The 14820-nt window shown below is 35.1% G+C and overlaps 1 protein-coding gene across 6 annotated transcripts in view; it reads right to left on the reverse strand.

Moving 5' to 3' along the window:
• The window catches only part of BCAS3 (BCAS3 microtubule associated cell migration factor), a 618903-nt gene that overhangs the window by 514541 nt on the left and 89542 nt on the right, over positions 1-14820 (reverse strand). The gene's annotated exons all lie outside the window — the stretch shown is intronic.

Genomic DNA, 14820 nt, shown 5'->3' on the forward strand with positions numbered 1-14820 from the left:
CTCTGACAAATGAATAAATAAAATCTTAAAAAAAAAAAAACCAGCTAACTAAAAAAAAAAAAGAATTAAGAAAACTAATAAATGTTAACTACTTATTATCAATTAATTATTCTACATGATACTATAATGGTGGTATATATCATTATACATTTGTCCAAACCCACAGAATGTATAACACCCAAACTAAAACCTAATGTAAACTATGAACCTAAGGTAATTATGATGTGTCAATGTAGCTTCATCAAGTGTAACAAATGTACCACTCTGGTGGAGGGTGTTGATAATTGGGGAAGTTATGCATGTGTGGGAAGCATGTAAATGGGAAATCTCTGTACCTACCCTCAGCTAAAATTTGCTGGGAACCTAAAACTGCTCTAAAAAATAAAGTGTATTTTTAAAAAATGAAAGAGTAAATAAATTCAAGAGAGAGATACTTGGCAAAATTCCATTTCTAAAATAAAGATATGAAAGTGTTTGACATTCTACCTTTTGTGAATCTTATTTTTCTAGTAAGTCCCATGTCTGGGGCAGCTCTGTTGTTTTTATTACTGTGCATCTGATAAATACCAGCTATTGTTATAAAGACATTACATGTATTATTTAATTTTAACCATTATGATGATCCTGTGATGTAGGTAAAATTTTATAGAGGAAAGCTTTTGTTTAAGCATTTATTTCATTCTTCAAAAACAATTTTTAATATTCAGCAATAAAAATACCATGGGAAATGTTTCTATCAACAGCAAAGATTTCAAATGCTAAATAGTTAACATTTCAAGGTGCTGATATTCATTTACTGGTTGATTAGAAAAGTGACTTACAGACATAGAAGAGAACAAAGATAACAAAGATTGAAAGCTGCAACTTTGCTTTTATCAGTATGCTTCCAAAAACCCAAAAGAAAACAATAAATCTGCCTCTGGTATTCACATAGTAAATATTATAATTAGCCACAATTATACTCTAAGTGTTATATAGTATTCTTGAAATCAATAGTTCAGGAAATTAAAATTTCTTTGTAATTACTTATGTAAAAATTTTTTATTAATAGAAAAATTAATAAATTGTTCACTATTTTATAAATTTGGAAGATATATTAATTTAGTGAGTCTATTAGAAGTTTTAATTGTAACTTCCTATTTTTTTCCTTCCCATGGACATTTTCCTCTAAAATAAGGGAAACCACTGACAGAGGCAAAAAAAAAAAAAAAAGTTAACAATTAAAATTTTATTTAATGATTAAGAAATATACCATAAGTAATTCCCTAGTATAATGAAACTTTGGTAACTAAAGACTGTATCGAGGAAAATGTATGTGTTGCTTATGGCAGAAGCAATAATGCTCCCACAAAACAAAGCAAAATCTTGCTTGAATTTTTCTCCCTAATAAGCAAGCTAAATTATAACTGCTTACCTGTTATGATAAAGTATATACAGAATCATGGTACATATCAAAAGATATGTAAACCATAGCTTAGATGAGAAATATGGGATACTTGAAATGAGAACACTAAAGTCTGGCTCAATTCACAAAAAGATGTTAATTACACCAACTTCTGCCAAGCCAGCACAGAGGCCAAATACACTATAGTGTGTAAAAGCATATCTGCTTTTATTATGCTAGGATTACCCCAAGACTTTATCAATGTGCATGGAATCAATACAAACCAACATATTAAATATATCAAGGAAACCAACAAATCATCACATCATTTGAGACACCTTGAGAAAATTAGGAAAACTAAAGTTAATAGATTAAATGAAATCTATTTCTCAAAATCAAAGAACATGAAAATGTACTGAGATGTTTTAGAAAGGAATATGTGTAAAATCTATTACTTCTATGTCTTCCCTTCTCAATACTTAAAATGATAACAAAAATCTGAGCATTTATTTTTTAGAGGAAAACTAAATATATTGTCCTAAATCAAATCTTCTGATTTGACTTACTGAAGTTCAAGAAAATCATTACTTGTACAACACAGAGTGTGTTTGTTTGAAAGGTGGAAGGAATATTTACACTCAGTTTTGCTAAATGTTTTTATATTCCATAATATGTAATAAAGCCACATTGTTGTCATTTCTTTTTCCTGAGGTATCAGATTTAGGCAAAAAGCAGATGAGACTTTAAATACTTCTCATAATAATATGCAAAGTTACTTTATAATGAAGTATACATCAAATTGCAACAGCACTAAATGCCTAAAAATACAGACGTAGTTAAAACATAAGTGGTCTTCCAGTTTTAATAGTATTATTACAGTAAAAGATACCTTTATAGTATAGTTAGAAGAAAAATGTTTTTCTTATTTGGCTGTCCTTGTAAAGATAGGTGGAATGGGCGGGGGGAAGCAAAGGTAATCAAACAACAAAACAAAAGTTGTAAAATACATATATTGTGGATAATCATAATTTCAAAACAATATATTAAACTGAAAATGTATAATTGCCTTTCACTAATTAAAAAGTTTTTACAAACATATGTACTAAACAAAATAAAAATAAGTTATTTGCAACATAATTTTGAAACTGGTAATTCAAAAAACTAACCCTCATCCACAATTCACAAATAAAACTATCTGAATGGTCACAGATGCAGTGCAAAACTATACAATATACAAAACACTAAGGTGGTATTGGAGCAACTGTAACCACAGCTTAACCACAGCAAGATGTGATTTTGTGACACAGCCTTATAAGAAATTTTAGATTTCATTATATGAGGAATAAAAATTACCGCTATTGCCCAGGATCAAGAAAACTACTAATATACCACCTTTATAAATTAAAGCTATTTCTATACAATACCTAACTAAAAGACTGCCAAAATACATTTCTACTCATGTGAAACCATGAATTTATTTGCATTACAAAATAACAGTGCAATTAGTGTTTTCAAGAATTATCTACAAGGTATTTTAGATTAGTAAAGGGCTGGAGCTGGAGATGCAAGTTAGCACAGATGTTCATAATTGAAATTTGGATTGTCTCAGAACACATAAAATGCAAGGTCAATGTATTTATCCTATATATAGTATAGAAACACTGATTCTAAAAGCAAAGGATGAAAAGCAGGTGGTTTTCACAAAACTTACTCTTTTCACTTCAAAAATATGTACAAGGAGCCAGAAATTGTATGACAGATAAATGGAATGATGTAAAGTTTCAGAAAAAAGAAAAAGAAAAGTCTCAAAGGTTCTGGTCCCAGTCAGATGGAGAGTTAAAAAGGGAAACTGGAAATTCCCATTTCAACTTCCAGGATTAAGCAATTTAATAGTTATCAGTTCAATGCTACAAAAGTTGTTAGACTTCATTTTCAAAAACATACTTTAAAGATCCAAATTCTCTTAAGAAATGGGCAGAATGTTTTTTCTCACTTATCAAAAATAACTTCTAAAGAAAATAATAACTTCTTTATATTTGAACCTAGATTTTTAAAATAAAGGAGAAACTAAAAAAAAAAAAAAAAAAAGCCTACCTCAGGCAAGCCTCAGTTCACTGGATCTATGTCACATTGATTTATAACAGTTATTTCTTAAAGGGAAAAAAAGCACACACAGATGCAAACAATTACTCTATTTTTGTAGGCAACAAGTGAGGTGGGTGGTAACTGAGAAATTTTTTTAAAATCCTGTCACAATATTCTGCTTTTTCTTAAGAAACCCTCCTCACACAACAAACGTTTGCCACATCAGAGAATTTCCAGGGCCCGAAGCACCACTTTGATTCCAGACCGCTGCAGGCATTAGCAGGAGGTAATTAGGGTAAAAAGTTCAGCCACAGTTCCATGTCTAGAGTCCTGCCAGAAATAAATTTCCTCTCTATTCACTGGTTTCTACTGTACCCTCCCTAAGAATCATATTGAAAACATATTTATCTTTGTAGAGTTTGTTCCTCTTCTAATTAACATTACGGCATTTAGTGTTGAATAATTTCAAGCGGCCCCAAGCGCAGCAGTTTTGTCTGTGAGAGTGGAGGGGGGCGTTACGTTTTGCCTATATTGCTCCTTCATTTGACAAGTGACTCACAGAAGTATGCACTGCGGCTGTTTTCGTCAAGCTATCTGGTCATCATAAACTTAACTTTTATTTCCTTGTTTGAGAAAGGTGCCTGGGCAAAACTGACAGATGCGTTCAGAACGTGTTCTTGAAATTTTTCAACGAAATGAGAAGATTCTAAGAAAACAGGGTTTAAAACGAAATAGGAACTGTTATTTTACAACATACAAATTCCTTATATCTCACTGTTTCTCCAACAGTATCTGTTACATTTGAATAAGTGATAGAACTTAAGTAAACCACATGTTTAAACCACTTATAGCACTTAGACGTTTAAAAAAAAAATAATAACTCCAAAGGGACACTCAAAGTGCTGGCTCTTGTGCATCTCTAACTGCCTCCCCTCCACAGCACCTTCAGCCACACCCAAGCAGGAGGTGCTAAGTAGTATGTTGGCTATCTCGCAGGAACTCTTTGGGCCTTTTTATTTTTTTATTTTTTTTATTTGTATCAACATGTAATTTATTTATTATTGATACCTTTATTTTTATTTATTTATTTTTTTATTATGCTATGTTAATCACCATACATTACATCATTAGTTTTTGATGTAGTGTTCCATGATTCATTGTTTGCATATAACACCCAGTGCTCCATTCAATATGTGCCCTCCTTAATACCCATCACCAGGCTAACCCATCCCGCCACCCCCCTCCCCTCTAAAACCCTCAGTTTGTTTCTCAGAGTCCATAGTCTCTCATGGTTCGTCTCCCCCTCTGATTTCCCCCCCTTCATTTTTCCCTTCCTGCTATCTTCTTCTTCTTTTTTTTTTTTTTAACATATAATATATTATTTGTTTCAGAGGTACAGGTCTCTGATTCAACGGTCTTACACAATTCACAGCGCTCACCATAGCACATATCCTCCCCGATGTCTATCACCCAGCCACCCCATCCCTCCCACCCCCACCTTCTTTAGACACCGTGTTTGAAAAACAAGATGTTAATAAAATTACTTGAATGCCAAGAAAAACCACTTGTTATAACAATTGTGCCCAAAAAAGGATAAAAATCAGTTAACATTAAGATATAATGCACTCAGAAGTCTTTAAAAAACAACAACAAAAATAAATCTTGCCTCTGGGATAGTATATTGATTGTGGCAACTACCTTACTGAGGCGAGAAAGTTTATTTTTAAATAATAATAATCTGTTTATAAACATAAGATAATACTTCAAGTTGTTTATAATTTTTTTTCAGGTTTTTCAGCAAAGTATTAGTCCAAAAGGAGTTTTTCCCTACCCTTCAAAGTATCCTAAGTTATGACTAACAGTTTTACATTTAGAAATAAACAAGAAAAGGGCGCCTGGGTGGCTCAGTTGGTTAAGCGACTGCCTTCGGCTCAGGTCATGATCCTGGAGTCCCGGGATCGAGTCCCGCATCGGGCTCCCTGCTCAGCAGGGAGTCTGCTTCTCCCTCTGACCCTCCCCCCTCTCATGTGCTCTCTCTCTCCTCTCATCCTCTCTCAAATAAATAAATAAAATCTTTAAAAAAAAAAAAAAGAAATAAACAAGAAAACTGTGTCCCTCTGTATGATCCTGCACAGAATACAAAACCCAGGATTTTAAAGCATTTAAAAAAAAAATTTCCTACCATTTCACTTAGCGTGCCCTTTCAAAGTAACTAGCCAGGACTTCCTATTTGTCCTTTTTCCCCTTCATGATCTGGATGGCTGGAAGGATTTCTGCCCTCTTTCAGGTAAGTTTTCCAACCAGACTTGTACAACAGTATCCTGTTTTGTACCATTACAATTGGATCTACATTTCTCAAACATAAAGAACTGCTATTAAAAGGTGTTCAGTAATTGGAATACTAGGAAGAGAAATTAAGAAACAAAGGAAATTTTTTAAAGCACTACAAATGGAGAAAAAGCAAATTCAAGATTTCAAATCCCAATATTTTAAGACAATCTTATAGGACCCGCGGTATCATCAATATAGGAAATTATGCACATTCTACTATACTGTCCTCATTAGATGATAATTCCATATACTGACATTAAATAAAGGTTTGTGGAATAATAAAAACCTAGCTTTTCATTGCATTTACACAACAGGCTATCATATATTCATGATATGCCACCAAAGAAGCAATTTTCTGTGTAATATTGAAACCAAAAGAATACAAATCTTTTCCTTTTTAGTCAGTATTTATTATGTTCTGTTTAGGGAACATCTGCCTACCTTAAAATCATGAAGATAATTCTTTTATCTTCAAATATTATGTTTTTCTCTTACATTAAGGTCCACAAGAATCTTAAGTTGATTTTTGCATGGTATAAGGTAGAGAATACAATTCTTCATTTTCCACATGAATATCCAAATGAACCATACATGAATCCTCAACTTTATCATAAAAATATGTGAATCTGTTTCTGGACTCTCTATGTATTCAACGAATCTAAATCTTCTCCTTATGCCAACGTAACTTATTTACTGCCACTTCTTCATAAGCTGATATCAAGCAGTGTTCTTCTTCAAAACTGTCTTGGCTATTCTTGGACTTCTGTATTGATGCCCACGTACATTTTGGGTTCAGCTTCATTACCCTGGGGTAAACAGGATTCAATCATAAAAGCACTGACAGGGGGCACACGTTAAAAGGATTCCAACAAACGAATTAGAAAAAGACATATAATGCAAAAGAAAAATGAGCAAGACTTGGACAGGCACTTCAGAGGATACTGAAACAGCTTACAAGTCCATGTTAAAGTACTAAGTTCATTAGTTATCAGTAAAATGCAAACAAAACCACATGTGATACCAATGTATACCCATCAGAATGGCTAAAATGAAGACCATCAATGCCAAGTTTTCACAAGAAGTACTGCAACTGGAACCCTTATGGACTACTGGTAGGAAGGTAAAACACTTTAGAAAACTGCATGGTACTATCTAACAAAGCATAACTTATGATCTAGCAATCCCACTCCTAGGTATATATGCCAAACAGAAATGTACACCAAAAAATGTATACATGTGGACACAAATGTTCACATCAGCTCTATTCACTATAGCCCAAACATCAGATTATCCAAATGCCCATCAAGAACACAAAACCCTGCCCTGTCCAACATTACCTAACCACATGATCTAGTAGTTTTTACATATCTCTTGCCACTATACTACTTTACTAATTTTTTCTCTCTATGCTAGAATGCCAGCTCAATTGGTGTGTAGATTTTTGTCTCCTGAGACGTGAGTTTCTCAACCTTGGCCCTATTTATTGACATAGGCTGGATAATTCTTTATTGTCAGGGGCTGATCTCCACATAATAGGATGTTTAGCAGCATCCTTGACTCTACCCACTAGATAGGACTAGCTCTTCCCCATCTCAAGGTGTAACAACCAAAAATGTCCCCAGGCACTGCCATGTGTCCCTGGAGATCAAAATCACCCCCCTTCTCCCCTCAGTTCACAACCATTGCCTTGGATTACTACTGAATTCCCAGATACTGTAAGAGTAGCTGAAATGATATTAAAAGAATATAGGGGCGCCTGGGTCAGTTAAGCGTCCGACTCTTGGTTGCAGCTCAGGTCATGATCTCATGGGTTTTGAGACCGAGCCCCTCTTGTCGGGCTCCACACTCAGCAGGGAGCCTGCTGTAGGATTCTCTCCCTCTCCCTCTACCCCTCCCCTACCATGCTCGTGCGCTCTCTCTCTCTCTAATAAATAAATAAATCTTTTTTAAAAATATAATGTTCCTTGTTAGAATAAAAGAGAAAAAACATTAAAGCTTTCTTTGAAATAGCAGCATAGGTAATCTATAGCAAACATTTTTTATAGCAAACATTTTTAAATCATACACATACAAGCTATTATTTACCCAGAAGCAAGTAAGGATTCCTTACATCTCACTGAAGTGTGTAGTAATTTACTGTCAATTATATCAACATAGCCCTTGATTAAAACATATTTAAGTCTTAGTTAAAGCAAATTACCTTTCTCAAATCCCAATACTTGGATTCAAGAAAATCATCAAGTAACACAACTAGTGACATTTAACAGGATTTTATTCTGGCTAAATACCATATAGCTACATCAACAAAATATCTTCTCCCAAAATTATGGAATAATACTTGATTTGGAAACTGTCATGGTTCTTCATAATGAATTACTGAATTTTCATCATCAATTTTTTTCTTTAGGACAAGCACAACAGAACAGTGATCTCTTTATAGGGCTTATTCACTGAGCACATGCCCTGTTCCACCAGAAGTACAGTAAGCGTGCCTGTATGGAATTCCACAAAGTCAGAATCTATGCAGATGTTCTTTCCCTTTTGGTTTTCCTTTAATTTGCAAATCTTGTAATCTAAGCCTGAAGTTGACCCAACCAACATTTAAACCAGTATAGAAATATCAGCCAAAAACTCAATCTGTTTTCTATTTATATGTCAAGACTGCATCCTTTTGGTGGCTGAAAAAAATTTGTTTTGAAATGATTACACAGAGAAACTGCAAGCCCTTTAGTAGTTTTATGAACTTGTCCTAGATAGAAAGCTTTTCTTTCAAAAGGCCTTTAGTTTCAAATGTAGAGAAGAAAAAAAACTTTGAATTAAAAACTCCTACCTTTATGTTTTTAACTATCGACTAAAGTCATCCTAAACTACATGGCAGCAAAGTACCTCCCAAAAAAAGACCCCAGTGATACTCAGGGACTTAATACATAAAAATGTGCTTCTTCACGTTGTGAATTGTGCAAGACTGTTGAATCTCAGATCTGTACCTCTGAAACAAATAATGCAATATATGTTAAAAAAAAAAAAAAAGAAGATAGCAGGAGGGGAAGAATGAAGGGGGGGAAATCGGAGGGGGAGACGAACCATGAGAGACGATGGACTCTGAAAAACAAACTGAGGGTTCTAGAGGGGAGGGGGGTGGGAGGATGGGTTAGCCTGGTGATGGGTATTAAAGAGGGCACGTTCTGCATGGAGCACTGGGTGTTATGCATAAACAATGAATCATGGAACACTACTTCTAAAACTAATGATGTAATGTATGGTGATTAACATAACAATAAAAAATTTTTTTAAAATGTGCTTCTTCAAAAAAAATTAAAAATTAAAAAAATTTTTTTTAAAAATGTGCTTCTTCTACTCCCTTCCTACTGGGAGGGGCAGCAGGGAAGCATTATAAAGGAGCATGAGAAAATTATCGTGGGTGATGGATATGCTCATTACTTTGGAGTGCTGGTTTCATGGGTGTATACGTATGTCAAAATTTAGCATACGAGACATTTTAAATATGATTTGTTGTATTTCAGTTTCGCCTATTTATATATTTATATGTAAATATATAAATATAGCATGAGCTTCTTTGAGGAATATAAACAAACAACCATTTTCCAATGAAAGTAAAGGGCTCCTGTTCATCAGAGATATACAGTACTGGGCCGACACGAAGCCGGACAAACCTGTAGTACGAGTACTGGGTAGACTAGGCAGAGCCACATTTCTCCAATAGTCATACAGGCAAAGCTTCCCCAAAACATTACCTATATACATGCATGCATACGTACAAAGATTTGTCCTTCATATAGATGTATATATGAGAAGAAATTCCTGGTAGAGTATTCCCTGGCTCTTCATATCTTTCTGACCCAAATAATATGAGGTGCACCTAATATGGACCTGACACTATACTAAATACTTGAAAACACTACCTTATTTAATCCTCCCAAGAACCAAGCACAGTAGTTATATATCAGCACCACTTTACAAATATGAAATTGAGCCTAAGAACTGTCGAGTAATTTACTAGTTTATGCGGCTAATAATTCGAATCTAGGTCAGTGTGACTCCAAAACCTTTGTTGTTTCCAATATTCTACACTTCTTTCCATGGGTTTTTGGAGTATCCATGAATATTACAGTGCACCAACCTCAGCATAAATGCTTATAGAAAGAAAATTATAGAACCAAAAATGAAGACCAGATCCATTAATCACAAATACCACCATAGGCAGAGTTCTTGTTAGATTAACACTAAAAATGCTGCCACTGAAAGCTCAATGTCATCCAGAATATCATAAAGTCAACGTATGCTTTGAAGGCTTCTTTCCTCAACTATACATTCTAGACTACTATCCTCTGGCAATCTTTCCTGATACTACATTTCCAGAACTCTGTAAATATTCCTGGCTAACAGCTCAGGAGAAATATAAATGTATAGATCTGTACATGTAACAAGAAACTGTGATGATTTTCCATAAAGAGGTCATCAGAAAGAATCCAAATGTATACTGTAGCCCAAAATAAGGTTAGAGCAACACAAATTCAGTAAAAAGATAAAGTGAGCTACACATCTAATGTTAAATTTTCTAGCAGATACATTAAACAAAAGTAGAAATAAACAGGTGAAATTAATTTTAATATATTTCAACATAATATATCCACAATATTAGCATTTCAATCGGCACCAACCATGTTTAAATTGCTCAGAGCCAAATCTACTTGAATAGCTCAAGAAGAGAATTTCTAGTCAGTCAATACTTAAGTATACAGATCCTAAAGAAAAGTGGTAACACATGAAAACATCTAAGAAAAGAGGTAACATTCTCTCAACTCCTTATAATGATGGGATTTCAATACTCGCTTTCTGAATAAAGGCTCAACACAGTATGGGTTCATTCCCCAAGGACTTCTATTAAAATCAGGCAGAACCACATGATAAGAATTAAATGTAGCTCTTGGAAAATATACATGTCTGCAACACTGCTACATGAAACATACACGGTAGTAAAATGGCAGGATGGTTCCATTTTAATAAAATCTGTGGCTGATTTTTGCTTTCGAGAACAAACCTTTCATAAATGCTTTCTTCTTTGCCTTACCACCATTCTCTGACACAAAATCTTACAAAGCTAAACATGAGATCCTTAGACCTGGTGGCAGCACATGATGGTCTAGTTTAAACTTTAAGCTTTCTATTTATGATCAATAATTTAAAATATGTATATTAATGGAATATGTATACAAGATAATGTGCATGAGGTAACACTAATAATCACTGTTAAATGAAAACACACCATAAAATATTAACAAAAGTAAAAAACAAGCAAGGTGCAGATAAGAACGATGCGATCCAAATATTTTTACAAATGTGTTTGTGTGTGTATATACGGACATCTAACTCTCAATCTCCAAATACCTTTAAAAAATAATATATATCAGGGCGCCTGGGTGGCTCAGTTGGTTAAGCGACTGCCTTCGGCTCAGGTCATGATCCTGGGGTCCCAGGATCAAGTCCCACATCGGGCTCCGTGCTCAGCAGGGAGTCTGCTTCTCCCTCTGACCCTCTTCCCTCTCGTGCTCTCTCTCATTCTCTCTCTCTCAGATAAATAAATAAAATCTTTAAAAATAGTAATAATAATAATAATATATCAACAAGGAAAGCAAATGAAATTGTTCCTGAATTGCACTATAGCATAACTAAGAAAAAGAAAAACCAATAAATTTAAGTAACATTTACACAGGGGGATCAGAAATATTCAAAATTGGCAGAGCCTTCTCCTGAACTAGCCCAGAGCTGAGCAGGGATTACTTGGAAAACAAGTAGAGAGTGCAATGGTCCTATTAGTGGCAGAACAGAGATAAAATCACATAGGATTTACTCCCAGAAGCAAGGAGTCTCACCTAAGCAGGGAATTCTAAAAACAAGGTCTCAGATCAGTTGGAGCAAAGTGCTGGCAACTAAGGAATCAAAAGAAAGGGGCTGAGAACAAGTGCAGGACCAGAGATGCCGGTCAGAGGGAAAGCATCAGAGAGGCATCAATCACAACAGACATGGTATGTGTCCTCAGGAACTTCAAGGGAAAGGAAAGGTGGAAGAAAGCAGCTGAAGGTAAAAGATCTTGTCAGAAAACCAAAGGACTGAAGCCATTGCCCCAACGTGCCATTTATTAAAGACTCCCTATACTACACCAAATCTACAGAAAAAGACACACTCCCACTAAGAAACCAGACAAAGCACCTGAACCCCTCCAAACCACAACCCCTAACCTCTATAAAACTGATTGTTAAAGCTGCCCCCAAAACATACTGAACAGAAAAAGGAATAATAACATTCACTCTAAACTACTAGAAGAAAAAAACAGAATTTTATCTTAATGAAAATATCCCCCCCAAATCCCACAAAATAGAAAACTATAACAAGTACAAGGTAACCACCCAAACACGCATTCCTCATTTAGTGACTTTGTTCCTGAAAACTGCCACTAAATGGAAAGGCATCAAATGGAAAATCATTTCCATTACTTTTAATGGGAAAAACTGTAATGAGTTCTATTCCAGTCCATATTTTCACAGAAAAGAGAAAAAGATATTAAATACTAAAAATGAGTTTACATGATAAACATTACTCTGAAAGTAAATATAGATTGTACTTTAATTATAAAACAATGAAAGGTTATCATACTAGTCAAAGTAGAAAGACTGTGTATAAGTGGTTGTTGATAAAGAAGGGCATCACGGTGTCATTTCTTTGAAGGTGAATCTCCTTTCTGGTGATCTACTTTCAGGTGGACATTCAATATCAAAATCAGGTGTACTTGATGAGAATTATCTTTTCCTTCATACTATGATACTAAAAATTTTTTAAAAGCCTGACATAGCCATAAAAGAGGAATCTGTATGTAAAAAAAAAAATACAAGGTGTAAGCTTGACTGACTTCCCACAGTTTGTCTCCATTTAATATACCACATACATTTTAAGTTTCTCAAGTATCATGACTACTTCTCATGACATGATGTAATTTCTTAGAATACACAGCCAGGTCAATCGTTAGCTAACGCTAAAGAAAATCCCCTTTTTAAAATTCTATTTCCATTTTCAATCCTCTTTATAAGAAAGACCATCTTTTGCTTAATGATTTACGTTTTTTTCCTTTGCTTCTCTTTTACCTACACCATTCTCCTCACCAATTTTTCAACCTTTTGGGGGATTCATGAATCCCTTGCTCTCAAATCACACATTAAAATAAAATTACAGCAGAGAAAAACTGATTAGGACAAAATAAAAGCTAAAAGCAAGAGTGTTTTCAGACCAGCATGGCTGACGGGAGCCAAGCACCGCGGAGCCGCCCGAGAACACACGGCCGGACAGCGAGTATAACTGGGGTGGCCGGGAGCCTAGTGACACCCATGCCGGTGCCCAGCCAAGACCGAGACCGGATCTGTGGGGCAATGACAACTGGGAGGGTTTGGAGTCAGAGAGCTGGCCTGGACGAGGCGTGCGGGGAGTAATGTCAGTATATCAAGGAAGCTGTGTTAATAAATAAAATTGACAGCATTTTAATTTTTTGTGCTATCATATAACAGCAATTGAATACAAAGTACACTAGCTCAGTTGAACACAGAAAACCAGGAGGAATCAGGTTCTTCATGGCTCAGTTTGACCATGTGCTCAGGCTACAATGTACTTAGAACTTGTTTCTATATGGTCTTTACTCATTTTGCTCTTTTCTCCCTAACTGTCTCGACTCTTCCTTACACCCCTATTCCAACAAAGTATCTTCACCTTCCCTTTTCAGTAAAATTATTTACTAGTGATTTTTTTATTAGTATTAACATTTTTATTTAAAATTCCTAACTTTTAATCAGGATTACTGCTCTGATTACAACACGGCATAAATTTCCGCCACACTTGTTGTCCCCATAAACTCTGTTTTAGTGTGAAATTTTACTGAATGTAAGCGTGCTGCTCCTCCAAATACACTCTGTATCATCCGCACCCTGCCCCCTGCCTTGGGAGACTGACCCATACAGTACGGATTGCTTCAGTGGGCTCTCGGAACCTTCAGAACTCAGCCTCTGGCTTCTGGCTGGGTTCAACCTGAGGGAGCCATCTACAGGAATTAAAGTATGGTTGGAATACCCTTGAGTGCTCCACTGTCAGGTAATTACAGGTACACCAAATCCTTCCACCAGAGGTTCTGTATGTGACCCTTTTGATAAGGCTCCCTTTGCAGGTTCTGCTAATGGCTCTCTCCCCTTGTTGGAAATGGTAAAAGGTCTCAGCTCCCACATGTTTCATTTTAACTTTCCTCAAATTACTCAATTTGAGTATTCATCTGTTTCCAGCCAGGATCCTAACAAAACAGATTTTCAGGGATACATATAGCATATAATAGCAAGTAAGGAAGTTCTTTAAAAATTAAGTCAACATTCCTTTGGTTTGGTCACTTACATGCAACCATTTTGGTGGGCCTTTTGAGATTTGTACCAATTTCAGGATCACAAGGAACTATACAGTAATGTCTGTAAATATGACCTTACAACACACCACTTAGGAGTGTCCATAGTTCAGGTACTATTTTTTAAAATAAACATATTTTAAAAACTTTCCGTGGTTAAAATATTACATAATAATATGTGTCTCAGTTTACAGATTTGTCCACCATGTGTTTTAAAACTTTGTAAGTGTGAGCCAAGTGTGAAATACTCTGGCTCTCTGCCTTCCCCCTATAGGAAAATTAAAAATTTGCTTTAAGCGAGTAAGTGAATATGGTGAATGCTGGATAATTAACATTCATGCTAGTGACTTTTGTTTACTAAAGGTAGTGCAACATTTCAAGATATATAAAGTATATCTCTAAGCCACATGAGAGAAAGTACTTAAGTAGTAATAGCAATGTCATCTTATTTCCTTAAGATTTCATTATATCCACAATCAGATGAACAGGGCATACTCTAGATTAATACTAAAGTCCAGAGCCCTATGAGCAACCCATGATACTGGATACCCTACAGTGCTGATCCATT

The sequence above is a fragment of the Phoca vitulina genome, unplaced genomic scaffold, assembly GCF_004348235.1.
Source record: "Phoca vitulina isolate PV1807 unplaced genomic scaffold, GSC_HSeal_1.0 scaffold40, whole genome shotgun sequence".
NCBI classification, from domain to species: Eukaryota; Metazoa; Chordata; class Mammalia; order Carnivora; family Phocidae; genus Phoca; species Phoca vitulina.